Source organism: Mauremys reevesii, linkage group 8, assembly GCF_016161935.1.
Source record: "Mauremys reevesii isolate NIE-2019 linkage group 8, ASM1616193v1, whole genome shotgun sequence".
Taxonomy (NCBI): Eukaryota; Metazoa; Chordata; order Testudines; family Geoemydidae; genus Mauremys; species Mauremys reevesii.
In genome coordinates, this window is record NC_052630.1 from 105098219 (window position 1) to 105114740 (window position 16522).

The 16522-nt window shown below is 40.1% G+C and overlaps 1 protein-coding gene across 4 annotated transcripts in view; it reads left to right on the forward strand.

Annotated features, from left to right (window-relative positions):
• The window catches only part of GPBP1L1 (GC-rich promoter binding protein 1 like 1), a 47529-nt gene that overhangs the window by 3258 nt on the left and 27749 nt on the right, over positions 1–16522 (forward strand). The window lies entirely within an intron of this gene.

Here is a 16522-nt window from a genome sequence, read left to right on the forward strand (position 1 = left end):
AGAAAACAGAAAAGAGAACTGAAGAGTTGAGCTGAGCTGTGTTAGTTTCACATGCTCCTAAAGATGCTAGTTGACTATGAAGATTTACATTGTGTGTGGTTCAGGTGTTGAGAGAGAAAATGTTACCTCTTGAGTGAATAAGGTTCACATTCCAGTAAAGTTCTCTATACTGCTCTGGCCAGGGGACCTGGTATTCCAAAATCCCAGGGCCTGAGCCAAAAGAGGAACAGGTATAGTGCAGTAATTCTGCCCAGAGTAATGTAAGATGAAGGAACAGCCCTGGTTTCAGAGGAGCATCTCTTCTCCCTCTCCCTGCCCCCAAAATTGGAAGTAGTGAAAACAGTAGCTGGTGCTGCAGTGAGAGCTTTGAAAAATCTTCTAAGAAACAGTTAATGGTTTATTACTACCCTTACTTGTTGGAAAACAGGACCTCACCTTTTAGTGTCTGCCCTGCTTTGTAGTCCTAATCCTGTTTGATAAGTGTTTCCACCATGGTTATGCCATTTATACCATATCAGGACTTCAAATGAAAAATATACAATGGGAACAAATGGATTTTTAAAAATAAATCCTGTTTTCATGGGGATGTCTTTAGTGATAAACAAGGAGCAATACAAATATGATATGTAGTGGAACTGACCTATAATGAAGCAAAATGAAAGTACACAATCTTCCCAGTTCCAGTTGTGAAAAGGACTTACATTTAAGAGGGTAATTCCAGTATAAGGTCAACTTGTTTTTATAAATAAAATATTTTTGTGCTTCAAAATTCCTGTCAGTGCTAGGAAGGGGAACTATTGCAGAGAATAGTCATTAGAAAAAGTTCCAAAACAGTATTAAAAATTTTTAAACACCATTCTGGAGAAATATAAAGCTTATTTCCTGAAACGGTATCAAAATGTTTTTGTCCTACCTCTGGTAGCACTTCAGCAGTTTAATACTGGTTCAGGAAGACTGATGCTGAAAGCCATTATTAGTAACAGTTCAGTTACCTGACTTAAATGAGGCCTAAGAGGTTTAAATTAAGTCTTTTATAAATAATGTTTTTGAGTAAATATGGAGCTGTCTGAAAAATGAATGCACGAGGTGATGAATAGGCTATAGGTGTTTGTATAAAGTTGAGGGTTTTTTTAAGGCAAGATAATTCCAGTGTGAGAGTATAAAGGAGTTTGGAGAACTTAAGTCTTGTGATTTTTAAGTGTGTTTGATGGGGGTAAAATAATAAATCTGGTGACTCCTGTTAGTAATTTAATTACTTGAGAATGGCCTATTTTAAGAGCTTTCACATCGAACCTCTTAAACTGTGGTACATAGTCAACTCTACTGTTCCACACAGGCTTCTTTGGGATGTTTTGATGGTATAACAATTGCAAATGGTATCACAGTAAGTGGTTTTCCTTTCTTATAAGAAATAAATCTTGGACAAGAATTGTGTTTTGTACACACAGACATTTTTATAGTGAATTGTATGTGACTTGAGCTATTGGAGCTGTATGGTTCAGTTGAGATGTATGTATTTTTTCCAAGTAAGTTAATTTACTGAACAATTATTATTTACTGAAGATTGACAATACTCATTTTTTTTAGAGAATATAATAGAAAACTTGGTCTTTGTGTTGAGCATCTTGTAGTCTGTCAGACACAACACTACTTAAATATAAGAACATCCATGATGCTAGAAAGCTGATTATTAAAACAATGCATTTAAACTCAAAAATAGTTTTGTGGTGGTGCTGAATGTTTAACTATGGAGATCTGTAGTTTTTAAAATGTTACGTTTTCTGTCTCTTTCAAGTACAAACAAAGGTTGCATGTTTTTGAAAAGTATCTTGAATTTAAAACAAAATCCATCCAACTGTTAAGTAACATGGAATAATAATTGTTTTAGATCTTTAGGGAGCTTTATGCATCTTCCTCTGGGACTGAACAGAGAACTTTGCAGTATTACTTTTGGAGGTACAAGGCATTTATTTTAGAGGCTTTGCAAACTAGAATTGTTGAAAAAGTTTTTCCACAAGCAGCTTCAAAACTTATTGTGTTGAGGTATTTTAGAGGGTGAAACCCTCAAAACAAGTAGGTGGGTAGCTACTTTTTCATTGGGCTTTTTAGTACCTGTGAACAATGCTTCCCAACTAGTTGTATTTGTTACACGATTAATGCTTTTTTAAATATCTGGTTTACTGCTTTTCAACAGAAGTTTATTTCTATAGTTAATTTGAAAAAAACCCTCTCAAATTGACAAAAGCTTAAAAACATTTTTAAAATGTTGAATTTTTTGGCTCTTGGGTGTCACCACCTTTAAATTGTTGGACATACTGCTTTATTTAATAGACGTGTGTCTGGTATTCTGATAGTTGGTTTGTGAGGTCTAGTCATATGGTAAAGTTGTGGGGGAAAAAAGGCAAGTAGTACTGGCAGTTTTACATTATGGTCTTTGTGGCACAATACCACAGGCCTTGTGAGCAGTGCCAGTGTACAGATCTTTTCAGGACATCTGCATCCGCTGTCCTGCTCTTGTAAGAAACAGAATCTACTGAAAAAGTTTATGGTAGAGTTCAACATTGGGAAACAAGCTTGTTTTTGCAAATACAGAAGCAATACTGGCAGCAGTAGCTCATCAGGGAAGGTGGATTGAAGATGTGGCTAGACAATTAAGCTAATTTAAACTGAAACTAAAAATTATTGTTTTGGCGTGGACTGTTTCATGTGGTTTAAAATACAGACAACTACAAACGAGCTAATTAAAGTTTCATGAGTATTGGCTTGTTTCCGCTCAAAATGCCTACTTGTTGTCTCAATAGCTACTCTACTGGTTGTACTAGTCATGTCTTTTGTAGTAAGGCCTGTAATATATGCAAAACTGAGGTTCAGTTTATGGTTATATTACTTTATATAAAAACAAAGGTTACAAACTTGTATGTGGCCAAGATTGATTGGTAGAGAGCAGCATGAAAGGGAGAGAGGGGTGTTTCAGTGGTAAACTTTTGAGAGGGTATAGCAAGGAGGTAAGTACTCTACATGGTCTTATTTTCTTGTTGAGACTGGAAAATACTGGTAGCAAACTTTTTTTGCCTGAAGATAGATTGGATTCCAGGTTAAATCCATTACTTTGCTAATTACACTGGATGAATCTCAAGTCCATTAGCAGTGTTTAATAGAGGAGGGGAAACATTCTTATGAATACATGTGGTATTAATTCTTGATGAAGAGGAATTAAATAAATGTATGTGAGGGTTTTTTTGGTCTGAAAAGTATTTTTTTAAAAACCTAATGAGTAGACTTGATTCAATAACTAAAAAAGGTTGGCTGCAAAGAAAATATAGATAAGAGGTTGAGCTGCAGTCTATTCCTCCTTGTGATCAACCAAACTGTTCATAAATTAAATCTCTCACATGAGCTATTATTAATAAGGGGATTTTAACTTCCCTGATACCTTTTGGAAGACTGTTTCAGCAAAACATAATGTGTCCTGCACGTTCTTAGCATGTGTAGGAAACAACTTTTTGTTTTAGAAAGTTGTGGAAATAACAAGGAGATCGTCAACACCAGATCCAAAATAGACAAACAGGGATAAATATGAACATGAAGATGGTCGGGAACTTGGGAGGAAGTGATCGTGATCTGATAGAATTCAAGATCCTAAGGAAAAGAGGAGACAAGAACAGCAAAACAAGGACACTGAACTTCAGAAAGGCAGATTACAACCAACTTGGAGAAATAGTATGCAAGGTCTCATGGAAACTCCAGTTAGGAAGAAAAGGAGTCAAAGGGGGCTAGCAGTTCCTAAAAGATGTAATATTAGATGCTCAACATCAAGCTATTCCTATGCAGAAGAAAGGAAAGATGAGAGCCACAGGAGGCCCATGTGCCTGCACAAGGAGATTTTTATCTATCTAAAAACCAAAAGGGATACCTACAGGAAATGGAAGGAGGGACATGTCACCAAGGAAATATACATGGGAATAGTGTCACGCATGTAGGGATGAAATAAGGAAAGCCAAGGTAAAGAATGAGTTGCAGCTGGCAAAAAATGTTAGAGACAACAAGGGGTTCTACAAATATCTCCGACAAAAAAGAAAAATCAGGGATGATGCGGGCCTGCTGATCAGTGGAGTAGGTAAACTGGTAATGGAAGATTATAGGAAGGCAGAGCTGCTCAATGCTTACTTTGCTTTAGTCTTTTCACATTAGATAACATGTGACCAGACAACGAGCAAAGTTACCACAGACAATAAAGGGGATGAGATGCAGATCAGGATTAATAAAGAACACATCAGAGATATTCTGACTAATTTGAACAAATTCAAGTCAGTGGGGCCTGATATTATTCACTCGACGGTGCTGACGGAATTAGCTGAAGAAATCTCAGAGCCACTGATGATGATGATGATTGCAGACTCATGGATGACCGGACAGGTCCTGGAAGACTGCAGAAAGTAGAACCCGTCTTTAGAAAGGAGAAGCTGGGGAACTATAGATCAGTCAGCCTGACCTTGATACTGGGAAGCTACTAGAACAGTGGTTCCCAAACTTGTTCCGCTGCTTGTGCAGGGAAAGCCCCTGGTGGGCTGGGCCGGTTTGTTTACCTGCCGTGTCTGCAGGTTTGGCCGATCGCAGCTTCCAGTGACTGCGGTTCGCTGCTCCAGGCCAATGGGAGCTCCTGGAAGCAGTGTGGGCTGAGGGACTTACTGGCCGCTGCTTCCAGCAGCTCCCATTGGCCTGGAGCAGCGAACTGCTGCCAGTGGGAGCTGCAATCGACCGAACCTGCAGACGCGGCAGGTAAACAAACCGGCCTGGACTGCCAGGGGCTTTTTCCGCACAAGTGGCGGAACAAGTTTGGGAACCACTGTACTAGAACCATATATAAAACATTCAGTTTGTGAATTCCTGGAGCATGAAGGGTTAATCACTAGCAGCCAGCATGGATTTATTGAGAACAAATTATGCCAAATCAGCTTGATGTCCTCCTTTGACAAGATAACTGGTTTGGTGGATAAGAGGAATGCAGTGGACCTAATATACCTGGACTTTAGCAATCCTTTGGGGGGAGGGATAGCTCAGTGGTTTGAGCATTGGCCTGCTAAACCCAGGGTTGTGAGCTCAGTCCTTGAGAAGGCCACTTAGGGATCTGGGGCAAAAATTGGTCCTGCTAGTGAAGGCAGGGGGCTGGACTCAATGACCTTTCAAGGTCCCTTCCAATTCTAGGAGATTGGTATATCTCCTTTTATTACCTTTTGACACAGTCGCATATAACATTCTCATAAGTAAGCTGGAGAAATGCATGCTTGGCGGAACTGCCATTAAGTGGATACATAATTGGTTAAACAGCAAATAATGAGTAACTATTATTTGGAATGATGTAAGATTAGAAAAAGGGTTTGAGTGGGGTTCCATAGGGATATGTTCTGGGTCTGCTGGTGCTCAATATCTTTTATTAATTACCTTGGTGTAGGAATAGAGAGCATACTGGTCAAATTTGCAGATGACATAAAGCTGGGGGGTTGCAAATACTTTGGAGAATAGAGCTAAAATTCAAAGCGACCTTGATAAATTGGAGAACTGGGCTATATACAACAAAACAAAATTTAGTAAAGACAAATGTATGGTACTCCATTTAGGGAAGAAAAAGCAAATGTGCAAATACAGAACGGGGATAACTGGCTTGGCAGCAGCACTGCTGAGAAGGATCTGGAAGTTATGGTGGATCACAACCTCAACACGAGTCAACTGTGATGCTGCTGCAAAAAAAGCAAATGCGTGCTATGCTTCTGTTAATGCAACCTAAAATTGCAAGTGATGACGGGCAATAGTACCACGATATTCAGTGCTCGTTAGGCCTTAGCTGGAGTACTGTGTCCAGTTTTGGTCACCAATGTGTAGAAAGGAAGTAGAGAAACTGGAAAGGATCCAGAGGTGAATGACAAAGACGATCAAAGGGGTGGAATTACAGGCCATATGAGCAAAGGCTGAAGAAACTGTGTATGTTAGGTTTGGAAAAGAGATTAAGGGGGGGGCATGATAGCGATCTTCAAATACTTGGAAGGCTGCTATAAAAATATGAAGAAAAATTGTTCTCTTGCCACAGAGGGCAGGACAAGAGGCAGTGGGTTCAAACTACAGCATAGCGGATTTAAATTAAATCTCAGAAAAAAACTATCTAACTGTAAGAACAGTGGGACAATAGAACAGACTGCCTAGAGAGGTCATGGAAGTGCTTTCACTGAAGGTTTTTAAAAGGAGGCTGGATAGCCATCTGTCTTGGATGGTTTAGACACAACAAGTCCTGCACCTTGGAAAGGGGTAAGATTAGATGACCCTTGCGGTCCCTTCTAACCCTATGGTTTTATGATTCTATGAAATCTGTATATACTTTTGCAACCCAGCTGAAAACATTTGTCCTGGCAAAACATTACTGTGATGATGCATGAAAATGAAAGATTTCAATTTGAATTTGCAAGTGTGGCAATCAGAAAAGGAAATGTCTTGTTGTGAAGTAAGTACATTTCATATGGAGGCCACCATGGAACCCTGCAATACCATTTTTAGTCACTCTTCGAAATAGAATAGCACTTTGAATATTTTTAAGTATTAAGGCTTTTTTGAAAATAGTTTAATTCATGTAATAAGAGATGATGGCTGTGTAGTGTCTGGTGGATTGTGTTATTTATTTCAGTCCAATTTTTTATGGAAAATTGTAAATGTTGCACAAACACCATGATCACTGGCACTAAATACCCTCCTTGTTAGCAGTCTTAGCAGGGAAGTGAAGGTTCAGTGTAGCATGGAGACTAAACTTGCCTCTTTTCCAGAAGATTTTAGTCTCCATGGCTGAGCATCGGTATATGCTAACTTCCATTCTGTTAATAGACGCTTGATAGGCGCATTGTCAGTTTCTGTGTAACTTTATAGATTATCTTTACTTAAATGCTTTATAGTGAATTCATTGTTCATGACATCGGAGTCCTTTATCCACACAACAGATATGGTGTATATGAAGTAACAGTACATATTTCTCCTGTACTACTCCACCAGTATGCCTTAACCATGTTCTGTGGAGGCCATCTTTAAAGGAGGAGGGAAATTCAACGGGGAATTCTGTGGCCCAGGCACTCTTTAATCTTTCTTCGACTGCCAAAAGTGGAACCAGTTGAGGCGCTCTTGTGATGTGATGACTTTTCCACTGTGAGCTGGATTGAGAAGGCAACTTGTTTCACAGAGTGTCAAAAAGAATTTGGTCATTAGGGCTGGATTTGAACTGGTGACAATAAATATGAAAGGATCCCTGCCTCATTACTGGTCTTGTGAGCCACCCACATTCTCAAAAAAAAAAAAAAAATTGTTTAAAGTCTTTAGAGTTAAGTGTTTTCAGTACAAAAATTGACACAATCAGTTTCTAATGTTTTGTAACTTAAATAAATCAAACTATTTGGGTTTTTTATTTTGTTGGGCTTTCAGTTTACAACCCAGACTAGGCCATTATGCATTAGGTGGATGTGTAAACCTAAAAGGGTTGAGTTAATATGCAGACAGAAACGCTGCTAGTGATATTAGTGGTTGTGTAATGATTAAGACCTTAACCTCAGCCTTCACACTTTGAATCAAAATTCACTTTGTATTGTTAACACAGGTACTGCAGCAAGTCCCCATGAAGTGGGTTTTAGCCCACGAAAGCTTATGCCCAAATACCTTTGCTAGTCTCTGAGGTGCCACAAGTACTCCTGTCCTTTTTGCTGATACAGACTAACACAGCTACCACTCTGAAACTAATTTTACAGTTCACCAGTGCAAGATATTGGAGGTAGAAGTAGTTGCATTGGAAGGGTGGGTAAGATGGAGATCTTGGCAACTATGTTAACAGGTTATCTGGGTCTTTGGGACCTGGGCGGCTATGGGAGACAGTTTGAGATTGTGGAAAAAACATAGCTGAATATTTCTGTTAAAATCAGTGGTGAAATATTTAATGTTGATAATTAAATTGCCTTTATGGTCATGTCTACGCTAGAAGGACTCTACCAGTATCTGAATACTAGTACGGATACAGCTTATACTGACAAAGCTGTGCTTGTAACCGGTGTCGACTATTCCACACACACCACCTCTCCCAAGCAAGACAAACTATACTAGAAAAAGTACAGGTTTGATGATATAGCAGCCTGTATGCTACAGACATCTTCAGACACCGCTTTTTTCAGTCAGGGAACACACCATTTCACAACCCTGACCAGCATAGCTATGTTGGCAGAAGTCTGTAGTGTAGATGTGGCTATATTTCACTAAGATGAATGGGAGAAAGTTGTGCTTCACATATCTAATATTTCAGGCAGTCTGTGGATTCAAGAAGTCAACACTGCATCAGTTTATACTCAGTTGACGCCTAAAAGGGTTTGTTCGCTGCCAAAATGGCTGAAGTCTGATATTTGCCTGGACGTGGCTGTTAATAAGCGGTATGTGCTCTGCAGGATTTGGGGTTGGGAAAATATAGAAAAGGTATAAGGGATTGAAAAGTAATTTCGGAACATGCTTAGTGGAACCAGAGCCTAGTAAATGCCACCCCTTTTGTGGCATAACTGCATTGTCTCCTTCCTCATCCTGAAACATATGGACAACTGATGTGTATTTGTAAGATGAAGACTGTATCATTGAAATTGAAATACACAATTAAAGCTTCCCAAAAAGAGAGTGGTTTTAATAGTAAGGACAAGAGCGAATCATAGGTTTGTTTAGAAAATCGGATTCCAAAGTAGTTTGGCTGCGCTTAACAAATTCTGCCTTTTTTTAATTACCACTTTCATTGTAAAAACAGTCTTTAAAATGTAAGCCAGTAAAACTGTCTCAACCAAGTGAAGGTAGTAATCAATTTTCCCTTCCTCTCTACTACACTTCTTTCAACAAGGTAAGACTTTAAAAAGCTAAATGAATTTTAAAGAAAAATGTATGCATCCAGTTTCCCAGGAATTTTTAATGTGGAATATTTACAATCAGTTCACTAATAAAGAAATTAGTTCCAGTAGCAACAGTAACATACAAGGTGATAAATGTCAATGAGACACCTTGAAGATTTGAAGAGAAGACTTCTGCCCACCCAACCCAGATGCCTTTATAGATGTTTCAAATTAAAAACAGAAATGTAACAATAAAATGACTTTGTGGGACAGTTCATCTTTCAGAATGAAGAATTAACCTTTCTTAGCCACCAGAAAGTATTAGTCTTGCCCAAGGAGTGGACTTATCAGTGCTAAAACTTAGTTACTGCTTGTAATGAAATAAGCAGTATTATCCATGATGCTGTATTATGCAGACCTATTCAGAAGGCTTCAAACTACATTGAAGAGTGAACGTTTGAATTGAAACCAAAATGATTTATGCTTGGAGAACCTAGTTACATTGATCCCAGTGCTCAGAGGATGATTTACATTAGGGGAGATCACAAGTACAAGGTTATACTTCTGTCATAACACAAGGGCTTGGCTGCTTCATGAAACATGCGCCCTTCTGTTGTACTTATTATTCAGTGACTGTACAGGTGAGAGCATAAAGCTGTCTGAAACTGGGACAGGAGAGAGGGGTCAGTTTTTCAATAAAGTCCATCATTTTCATCATGATGGAAAGGCAGCCAGACCAAACCTGAGGAGCACTGCAACCCTGTGTGCCAGGTTGTAGGACCTCTCTCTCAAATTTGGCCTAGCTGCTTGCAACCAGAACCACTGCTAGGGAGGAGGGGTGACTTTTTCATTTTATTTCATTTTAATTTTTTTATTTTGTTTTGCATTCCCAAAAAAACATGGGGCTCTAACTGTAGGTTCTCTAAAGACCTAATCAATTTCTGAAGAATTGAAGATTTCATTAAAAATACAAGTTAAGTTTCTAGTTCTTCTGGTTGGGAAGAAAACCTCTCCAGCAGCACCTGGCTGACAGCTCAGGCTCAGAGCAGGGGCCCCAGCTGTGAGCCCAGGCCTGACTGACAACGAGAGGGAGGTGCCAGTGTGAGCCCCACACCTGCTTTAAATTTCTCAAGCAGCATCTTTCTTTGCCTATCTGTAAATTTCAATTATTATTGAAATCTTTTAGTTGGTTCTTGTGTGTTCGGTGAAATCAACATTTACTAATAAAAATCTAGTCTGTCCAGTTCAAGTTAGACTCATAGGACTGGAAGGGACCGTGAGAGGTGATCTAGTCTAGCCCCCCTGCACTCTAGTTTTTTCAAACTTCTCTTATAGGTCATATTTTCTAGCCCTTTAATCACCTTTGTTGCTCTTCTCTGAACTTTCTCCTATTTATCCCCGTCTTTCCTGAAATTTGGCATGCAGAACTGGATGCAATACTCCAGTTGAGGCCTAATCAGCGTGCTGTAAAGCAGAAGAATTACTTCTTGTCTTGTTTACAACACTTACTTCTGAGGGAATACTGTGCCAAATCTTAAATATTCTGCACACGGTATTTTAAAATTCTGCAGATTTTATTTGTCATTAAATGTGGAGGCACCAGCATGGGAGTGGGGAGCATAGGCGACTGGCTGCACGGAGATGAGAAATCACCCTGTAGTCCTCCACCCCCAGACACTGACCTCTGAGACAGGCCCGACCCTTGTGCTGTCAGGGTTGGGTGCAGCCTCACTGCCAAGTCTGTGTCCGTGGGGGTGGGGGGGTACAGGGTGATCTCCCAGGTGTGGTCAGGCAGGATCCAAGTGTAGAGGGGCTTAGTGTGGGGGAATCCAGGTGTGGGGGTTCTGTGTGGGTCAGTCTGGGTATGGGTGGCTCAGTGGGGGTGTTACAGGTGCAGGGGAAATGGGACTATGCAGGGGGGTCCAGGTGAAGGTGGTTGTGACTCTGCAGGGGGGGAGCAGTCTCGGTGCAGGGGGATGTGGTTCAGATGCTGGAGGAGTGGGGTTTGGTGGGAGTCTGGATGCAGCTGCCTGGGGCAAAGTGGATGGTCCAGGGGCATAGTGGGTGGGGCTTGTCAGGTTGGGGGTTTGAGTGTGGGCGGCTCAGTGGGGGGTGGTTTGGATGCAGAGGAGCGTGGCTCAGCGGGGTGGGTCTGCCTGCATGGGGATGGGGTTCTGGTGTGGATGCAGGATTCGGCAGGGGGGTCTAGGTATGGGGGGGGATTCAGATGCATGGGGTTTGGGCAGATGGGGGAGTACAGTGACCCCCCCCATAGCTGAGGAGTGATTGGGGCAGGAAGTGGGGCGGGGTGGGGGAGTGCAGAGCCCGGGGAGGTTTCTAGGGCTGGCTCTGACCCGGCCCAGCTGCTCTGTGTAGAGGAAGTGAACTCCTCCCCACTGTCAGCCCAGGGGCGGGGGTCTGGGTATGTGGAAGTCTGGATGCACTGGTGTTGGGCGGACAGTGGGGAGGGGTCTGACCCGGCACTGACTCTCCCTTACCTCACCCGCCCCCATGCAGTGACTTACCTCTCTGCTGGCTGCTCTGGGGACCAGAAATGACATGCCCGCATGGCTGGGCAGGGTTGCATGACTGCACTTACAGCTTCCCTTTGCTTTCCTGTCAGTCACTTTTCTGCGGGGAAGCAAAGAAATCTGCACAGGACATTAATTCTGCACACGCGCAATGGTGCAGAATTCCCCTAGGATTAAATGCTCCTACTAATACATCCCAGAATGATATTTGCTTTTTTTGCAATAGTGTTACACTGTCCACTCATATTTATAACAGTTTCCCTTGGCTCATCAATATTGAGGTAGAATGAGTGACTAGCTGTCCGACACTGTTGGACCTAGGTATATTTCTCAAACATAGTTTTTACAAACTTGCTACTTTATTAAATTAACAATTGTAACTATGTGGTGAATTTTTCCCTCTTGAAACTCACCTTTATTTCTGCATATAGTTTTGCTCAGTGAAAATCCAGGATCCTTAGTGATTAGGCTCTTATGCAAGGAGGGTATATCTGCTCTGAATAAACAGATTAAAGTATTGGAGTAGCAGAAATTGTAAGGATATATGTGGGTAATTACTCAGAACTATGAGCTAATTGGAATAGCAAGAAATGAAATGAAGGAAGGTAAGAAACAATATTTATATTACAGTTATACTCAAATTGGGGGCCTGTTTTTGTGCAAATATGTATGAAGATATTGTTGCCCTTTTTGACCCAAGCCGCTAGTCAAAAATTCTGGGTCTTGTAATTTGTTGCAGTTAGGAGGAGAAATTGAAGATTGATCTGGTACCTTTGATGCAGTCTTGTTTGTTTGAGGAATGTACAAAGTCCTCCTTTTCCAAATGCGAGAGGAAACGAAACAAAAAATAAGAATTTCTTATTTTACAGCCCCAAGCCTTTTAGTCAACATCAGGTGGTCAGACACTGTGCTCACAGACTGCTGCTTGGTTCTCCTTCTCTGTATTCTGCCTTCCTTAACATTTGCCCTTGCAAAAAACTACTCAGCAAAACCACACCACCCACTCTGGGCAGGATTGCAGCTACCTTTGTCTCAGGTGGGGGGGCTTGTCCTGACTGATGTGTTAATTGAAGAATGCACTCCCATTCAGTCTGAGCTTTGTGCTCAATGCAGTCTCCAGTATCTCTTAGCATAATAAATAGTCTCTGCCTCAAAGATCTGATTCTGTTACCATAACACAGACTTTGAAAAGTTTAAATTTGCAACTTGACCTGAAATGTAGTTAAAGTGAAAGCGTTTCTTCAATGACAAAATACAACAGAGACTTTGGGGAGGCAGAGCCTTCTGATTTAACTATGCTTTGGGTAATGTAAACAGTTTTCCTCAATAAATGAGATATGATCAGGGATTTAAAATCAGAGCCTACTTCTAAAAGGCAACTGTAAAGAGACTTGATAATGACAAGAACAGAGAAAAAACAGCTCACTGAACAGTTTCAGTTTTGGCTCATTGTCAAACTTTTATCTGTCAGGAAACTTGAAAAGATTAGGTCTTGGTTAGGGATGTTTGCGTTTCCTATCATGTCTCCTTCAGAAAAATCAAGGATTCTTTTTATTTTAATTTTAATGCTTGTAATCCTGAAGTTCGTCTAGTCCCACTCAGTGTTTGTGTATACAAATAGTAGGCTCTGATTATGTATCCCAACAGAGAGAAAATAAATGATTGCAAACTGATAATTTTCATTTCCATTCATATCCATTTTTAAAGGAGTAAAACAATACTGTTGCTATATTTGACCTTAGTACGGTAAGGACCCTAAATATGGGAACTGTGAAAGCACAATGTGTTCATGGGAGATGAAATTTATTTGGGGGGACACACTTTGTATCTAAACTATGAACAGAAATGTTTCCTTACCTTGGTCACCACTCTTTTTAATTAAAAAAAACTTATAACATGTTCCTTCTATTTTAAATTTACCCACACAAGAAAAAATAAATTTGTAAAAATTAATAACTGGGCAATTATAACACACACATACACAAACCAATCTCATTTGGCTTGTCAAATTAAGTGACATGCCTCTCCCATGGTTAAGGGCATCCTATATCTGAAGCTGCTCACTTAATAAGCATATTATTCAAGAATAAAGAAATGCACAGGTTATTTCAGCATAACCTTAAATCTGACATGAGTTTTTGTGTGATGGGGAAATGTCAGCTAAAATATTTTTTGGCCATATGTGTAAAAAAAATTGTGGAGATTAGTTGTGTATGTAGCTCAACAAGATATTAGTTAATGTAAAATTATGTATGTTGACTGACTTGTGAACATATAAATGACAGTTAATGTGCATCTGAATGTGTCGTGGACCTATATAATTTGTCAAAAGGGACTTGCATTTTGAGGTTACTGATGAAAGAATAGCTATTTTGGCTCAGAGGTAGGTTGTTTTAGTAAATAGTTATCTTTGGAGTAGATAGAATGTGTTTATGTAGACAAGGCAAGATTTAATATCCCTAACGATTGATTTGCTTGGGTTTTGTAAATGTGATGGGTATGTACATTGCCATTTAGGAATCTTAACTCTGGATATTAAATGAAGACTTTGGCTTTGTAATGTAGATAAATCCTTAAATTACTCCTGCTCCCTCATCTGGTCTTTCTGTCCTTTCAGAAAGTGAGATTCCCTGTACTTTATTGCTGTTAATTTTCTTGATGAGGTGGGTAAATGTAATTTGGCACTCATCTTTTTCTTTTGTAGCACAAAATTAAGCCATGAGACACTTCAAAGGGAGATTTAACTCCTGTGCATAGTTCTTAAACCCTCAAGTTTCAGTTTTGAGACAGGGCCCTTTAAAAACTGACATAGATTCAAAATAGAGGATACAGCCACATCAAAATACTGTGCAGGATGGTTGAGATGATGTGAAGGTCATTTCATTAATACGTGTAAAGCTTTCTGTAGCCTTAGTTTTCTGATTCACTATTACTGGAGTCCATAATTTAAGCTAATAAATGTGAAATAAAACCAGATTTATAAGGCTTTGATGTGCATCTAAAAGGAGTGGCATGCTTTATAATCTGGGATAGTTCAGAGATGGTGTTGTCTCTAGATGCATGTTAGCCATTGCTTGTTCTTTAGTGCATGCTGAACTGTCCTAATCATAGGTGCCTTGGATGGTGGCAAGTCAGCAGGTTGTGAAACTTCTACAAGAACTTTTCTACAGTGGACGTATGGAGTTTTGCAGCTGCAGCATCCCCTCTGTTTGCTAAACATGTCTAGGGTGTTTTGGTTTTTTTTAAGGTTCAGTGGCTTGCTTTAGTGGTAGAAGAATCAGGGTTCTGTTTAATTTCCGCTGTCTTGCTTTTTCTCCTGAAAAAGAACGTAAAGCCTTATTGTGAAACATGAACCAGTATGCTTTGGTGGGTTTCGAGACACATAGCCAGGCAAGATCCTGTCTCAGAGCTCCCCGTGTAAATAAATGGACAGCATAAATTTCACTGAGATCCAGAGGATGGGTCTGTTTTTGTTTTTTTGTTTTTCTTTTTCCACTTCCTTTCCAATTCAGGGTGATTTTATTATCAAAGCTCATTAGAAGGAGTTACCCTATCTATTAATACACCTCTACCCCGATATAACGCTGTCCTCGGGAGCCAAAAACATCTTACCGCGTTATATCGAACTTGCTTTGATCTGCCGGAGTGCGCAGCCCTGCTCTCCCGGAGCACTGCTTTACCGTGTTATATCCAAATTCGTGTTATATGTGGTTGTATTATATCGGGGTATAGGTGTACTTGTTTCAGTCAATAGGTGAAATAATTCCTACACAATTCACCCTCTTAATAAATCTGCTCTTCAGAATAAAGTAATGAATGGTGTTGAAACACATCTGAGTTTCATAGAACTTCTGTCACTTTTCCTCCCATTTACCTCACATTACTACTTAGCAGTCTCAGCAGGTCACTGCCATGTGAGCTTGGTTCCAGTGCTGAGTGCAGAAGAGTGGGGAGAAAAATTGTTCTCTCTGAAGCAGTTGATACCTTACCTTCGTTTTGTGTATGTGTATGAACGGAAGGATTGGTAAAGCTACACTTCATAATAAGCAACAATTATTAGTACATCAGTATTTTTGTTGCTGTTTTGCTGTGACTTTACTGTTTATCATCTAGGCAGGGTGTTTAGGAAGCTCCCATTAGGTCATCATCACTGCTGCTTCTGTTTTATGAATGCATCTATCCTGTTGCTGATTTCATCTAGATTGATGCCTTGAGGCGCTTCTGTGAGATTTTTATTTCTTGTTGCTATGGCTCCAGAGGTTTGAGCATGAGTTTAATCCCTAACTGATACTGTCCCAGTGACCCCGGGGTTCCTGGTGAGAGATAGCTACTGTTCTTTTTTGCATTTGGGATGATTTTACCCAGTTATCCTGCCAGGTGGCCTATTAGTCTAACTGATCATACGTATGGCTTATTTTGAATTTGTGGATTGAAATTTCCTTTTATTGTCTCATCTTTTTATTCTCTTGGGAATCCCAAGCAAGAATAGGTGGATATTGTGTATATTGCTGTGGAACCCAAAGGTTCTAGTCAGGATCAGGGTCTCCTTGTGCTAGGTTCCATATAAACAAACAGAAGGACATGTCCCTACCACAAAGAGTTTATACTTGCTTGCTTCAAGATAGGTTGAAACAAGCAAGCAGAAGGAAAGACCAGGTAATGGCAAGGTCATGTAGTCATATAAGTTAATTGCTGCACTGCTAGGTGGTTCTGAATTCTTAGTTTTGATCATTCTCTAAATAAATGATATAACTCTAAATGTCCTGCAGCCTAGTCAACATTAGTTGGCTGATTTCTTGTAGGTCTCACTACACTAGTGAGTCTTGAAGAAGTATTTGAAGGGGAGAAGGTGGTGGTCTTACAGAATAATTTAGGAAGGGCATTCTGTGCATGAAGGTCAGCACGGAAGAAAGCACAGCTATTTGTGGGCTAAATGGACAAATAGATGTTCAAGGTTGGAATTGAATCATAGAATCATAGAATCTCAGGGTTGGAAGGGACCTCAGGAGGTCATCTAGTCCAACCCCCTGCTCAAAGCAGGACCAATTCCCAACTAAATCATCCCAGCCAGGGCTTTGTCAAGCCTGACCTTAAAAATTGCTGAAGGGA